The sequence below is a fragment of the Calonectris borealis genome, chromosome 1, assembly GCF_964195595.1.
Source record: "Calonectris borealis chromosome 1, bCalBor7.hap1.2, whole genome shotgun sequence".
NCBI classification, from domain to species: Eukaryota; Metazoa; Chordata; class Aves; order Procellariiformes; family Procellariidae; genus Calonectris; species Calonectris borealis.
In genome coordinates, this window is record NC_134312.1 from 191,459,626 (window position 1) to 191,464,673 (window position 5,048).

Here is a 5,048-nt window from a genome sequence, read left to right on the forward strand (position 1 = left end):
TTTTCATTAGTTTCATTAACTCCCTGCTGCTCTTCCAGTGTATTTTGGCTGTTTAAAAACAATTCACGAGTCTCACAACATTGACAAATGGTAAGTGCTCAGCCTTGTTTGCTGCCTGGTCTCTCCTCCATTTGTTTTGCCATGTGCCATGTAGTAGCTACACTTAAGAGACAGTTGATCTAATAAAAGCATTCTCTATCTCTGCTTAAGTGGAGATTAAATAGAGGTATACCTATCCCTTACTTAATCAGAGTTTATCCCATATTTATTGGAATAATACCAGATTCCCCCTTGAACAAAGGAATTTGAGGTGTGTCTGAGTGTTTTTGTTGACAATCTGACAGTCAGTATGTGTTCCATCCTGCAGTCCCATTGCACCAACCTCTACAGTGTCCTGACAGCCCAAGTCCCTCTTACTGATGTCCCCTCTGAACTGCCTGCACTGCTGCTTGGCACATTTATCAATAAAATGGCTTGATTTCTTTAATTTGACTTTTATGGGCTGGATTCACACTGCTATTCCTAAATGTACATTTTTTTGAGATAAATCGTGGAAAATGATAGCAGCAAAATGTCAAATTTTGAAGAAGGTGGGTGGAAACCTGAATTTTGTCACTTCAACTTACTGCTTCAGCTGGCACTAAACCGGAGCTTTCAGCTCCCTGCTCCCTCCTGCACCTCCTTCATGGCAGGAGAGTGTGACTGTGCCTAAATATGATGCTGTGACGGGGTCACGGTGAACTCCTCTTCCCGCGGTCCGGGTGGAACACAGTGTACGGAAGCGCTGTTGCACAAACATAAGCGCTTAACACTTGCAAACGTTACACCCAGCTACGGTTACAGGGGAAGGGTTTCCATGATGCATTCCTGGTCTTCTGACATAGTTGCAACCATTTATATGCATGCTGAGGTTGAGGCGGGGGAGTTTGGGTGAGCAGCAGGTGTTTCGGGAAAAGCTGCTTCCGCTCGTGCACCTCGCTAACCCCCGCAGGCAGGGGATGCTGCGGCGTGGGGCTGCCCTTCCCTGAGAAGTGGGAGTCCGGTCCTGTAACCTCAGCGCCTGCTCTGGTTCCTCGTTGCTTGAGAAGAGCGTTTTGCTCCAAGACAAAGGTTTTGTGTGCGGTTCGGAGAGAATGTGAAAGCCAATTTGGGAGTATTATATAAGCAGCAGCAGAGATATGCCAGGCCTTGTGGTTTGAGAAGAGGATGATGTGAGGAAAGGCTCGAAGCCTGCTGAAAACCGGTAAGCGTAGCCACGCCAAGTACGCAGATGCCCTGAAAGAACCACTTGGCAAGCTGCTCTTCTACGGTTTGTGGTCCCAATGCAGGAGCCTGACTGGTGCCGTCGGGTGGGGATTAGCAGCCTGCAGGGGAGGTCTGGCGGGTATCCTCTCTGCAAGGCACTCATTCTACATGCCATGAACAAAAAACTAACGTCCTCCAACTATTTAATCACGAGTCACATCTTGGGGCCTCTTAGCCAGCTCCTTGCAATGGCGGTCCAGCGTGCACTCTTCCCGCCCACCTTCGTTCCCTCCTGAACGGCATACCTTGTTTCTCTCACCAGGCAGGCTAAGCTAAGTGCCTCAGTTAAAATTATAACTCGATTTCTGCCATACAGCCTTGACAGAGCTGTAAGGGTCATGGTAACAACCCAGACCTCATGGCAAGGCATATGCTATAAACTAGACATGACGTCGCTCTGTGACGTGCATGCAGAAGTCTGGCCTGACACGATCCATCAGTTATCCATCCTGCCCGTTGCTAGTGGATCCTCAGCTATGACATATATCCGGTTTTGGAGACTGGGCTTCAAAACAAAAGTAGACCTGTGGAAGGGAATTCAGAAGAGAGCCATGCCAGCGGTCAATGGTCCAGAAATCCTGTGCTGTGAAGAAAATCTGAATAACAGGGGTGATTTAATGGAAAGAAAAGTATATTGGGGAGTGGAGGGAATGATAAGAGCCTTCAGATATCTATAACACTGATGCATAATGGAAGGAAGCCATCTGTTTTCCATGTCTGTGGTAGGGAAGATAGGTTGGGTTTAAAGAGCAACAAGGAATGTCGAGGTTAGATCAGTAGTGGAGATAATGGAGTACTGCAGGAGGTTGTGTGGGAAAACTGTGGATCCCCAACTTTTGGTATAGGTTGGACGCTCAGAAGTATGCAGACAGGCGTGACCTTGCTTTGGAGAAACTTAATGACTGGCCCTGTGATGCTGTGTGAGAAAAATGGCCGATATGACACCGAGTGAAGGGTTCCATAGGTGTGGGAAGTGAACAGAAACTGGACCAGGGTGGACCACCACAACACAGGGAGCAGATTCACATGCTCACATACAACAAGTTCTCCTTGAAAGTACATGAGGATATCCTCCTAGCTTTTCAAAGTCTTTTCCTTCATGTCATCCTTGCGCTCTTAACAAGTTTTGGGAACATTACTGTGGCTTCTGTGAAAAAGGCATGCTGCAAGCCACCATGTGTGGGTACTGAGCTGAACTTCCCCAAAATGTGGGTTGTGTGGACTCAGTGTTTCAGCTTACTCACATCTACTGAATCAGGGCCAGGAATAAATCAGATAAAGACCCACTGTGGGAAATTTTTTGCCCTTGTTTATGTAAGATTTGGTGTGGCTGGCTGTAGAGTCCATCTCATCGTGAGAGCAGAATTTGTCTATTGGAAAACAGGGGTGAAAATTTTAAAAGCAGTCATCTGAGCTTTGGAGCTGGATGAAGTTTGTGAGTAAACAATACTATGCTGTGTTTTATTAGTTGTGAACAGCAGTGTGAACAGCCCCACTATTACAGAAGCTGCTGGAGATAGTCCTCATAACCATGTTAGCATTTCCTCACCTGCCTCAAGTGTTTTACCTCGATGTGGAGGGGTGTGAGGAAGGAAAAAACCCAGCCAGACTGATCCATTTCCAAGAGGAACACTGGGAAAATAAATACTATTATTTCATCAATATTAAAAAGCTCTGTTGGCCTTTTCTCTGAGAACATCTGCCTCCCCCAAGCTGTGACATGGATTCAAAATTTGGCAGGACGGTGGTCTTGCATTACGGATGTACCTTTGTTTCTGTATGGAAATCTGCCGGTGATTGCAAAACTCTCATCCCTTTATAAATAGCTGGCTCAGCGAGGCTTTGTGACTTACATCCATAAAGGCTTTGCTCCTTTCCGCATGGTTGTGTAAGGGGAGCGACTGAGTGAACCGGGATTCCCCCCCAGCCTGACTGCTGCCTCCCCTCCATGTCCATGTCCAAACACAGACATGGGAAGTAGTGATTGTATTTCTCTTGTAGTCTCTGTGCTCTTGAATGGGGGAGCAGGGACAAGCTTTGGGAGAGCTGAGTGAGAGGACGTGTTGGGGAAACTTGGGCTGAGTGGGCTGGATAGCCAGTGGGAAGGGATCGAAAAGGAAAGGGGAGATTTAGGACGAATCACCTCATGCCTGAAAGGATGGTGAGGTTGTGGGGTGGTTGAGGTTGGAAAAAGGGCCACAGAAAGAGGCTTGGGAGCTAGAAGGGAAGGAAAATAAGAGCTGTGGGTCTTGTTGCTTGAGGAGAGTGCGTTTTCTTTCTCTCTCTTCCTTTGATCCGTGAAAATAAATTAAATATAAATAAATACATTCCCTGAATATGTGCACAGGAAATTAATGGGCTAATATAAACGCAGCTAAAACAAAAAAAACCACCCCACTGTGAAGTCAGAGACACTTTTACTATTTTCTTAAAGGACAATAATATTAATAATCAAACCTCAGTATTTATATAGCATTGTACTTGGAGAAGATGTATCAGAGCATGGTAGATATCATTATTGCTGGCCTGAAGAAGAAACTGGAGACTCACCAAAGGTCACCAGGGATGGAATTAATCTCATATAACCATATACCTTCACCTGAACTAGACACCTACGCTCCCTTAATAGGCAACGGAGAGCAATTGGTACTTGTTGAGACTGGCTCACTCGACCTCTTTTAGACACCTCCTTTAAGGTGAGGTGACTCTCACCTTAGAAAGGCTTGTTTCTCTGCGTTGGATATGAAGGGCAGCCCTTGGGTGACTGTTTCAGCTGGAAACGTCTCCTCTGAGGAGGTTTACAGTTAGGTGAAACGAATCCCATCCCTCAGTCAGGACTGGTGGCAAAGATATGGCAAGCTCGTGCTCTGAGCCTGGGCACCACGCTGGGTGGGATGAAACGTGGCGGCCCTGAAAGACTGGCTCTGCAGAAGATGGCAGGTGCCTGTCCCCATGCCTGGCTGGAGGATGCCACTCAGGAGCAGGGAGGAACATGCTCCACATAAGGCTTTTCCCCAAGAGCACCCAAGGTCCAGGTGTGCACATCTCCTCTCCTGGCTCCCTTCTCCAGCACTGTCTGTCTTGAGCCACTGCTTGTCCAGCGTGAGACAGACAAAATCCCAGAACAATCCCGTACTTCTTCCCACAGCCACCTCTGGGTACAGACAGACTGCTGGTCTGGCTTGCTCACTCTTTCACTCCAGGCCCTAGCCGATACGGCACGCAAACTGAAACCCTGGCATCTGCAATGCAGGACGAGATGCTTCCCTCCAGGAGGGCCCGAGTCTTTTATTTTTCAGTAAGATCCCTTTCTCTCTAAGCAGTCACCTCTTGACCAGGGAACTGCCTACACTGCTAAGCTCAATACAGTATAAGGGTTCAGAGCAGGGTTCAAATACAATCACATTGACTTCATGCCTAATTCAGTAGAATGACTACATCAAGTCAAGAACATTCAGAAGAGTAAAACTTAGCTATCTTTGTTCAAACGGCTCACACGTAATTTTCCAATCTACCAACTCCAGAAATACCATGACCGGGGAATGGTGCTTGCTTTCCCTCTCTGCTTCTAATTGCATAAGGGGGAAAAGGGAAGTGGAGGCCAGTGTGCAGTCTTGTACTCCTTGTTATTCTTACATTTGTTTGATATTTTCCATTAATTCCTGTGTTTAGTGTTTCAACGCCTTTGTTTTCCTTTCCTCTCTTTCGGGGAGGCTGATGGTGAGGACTATGTTATTATTAGG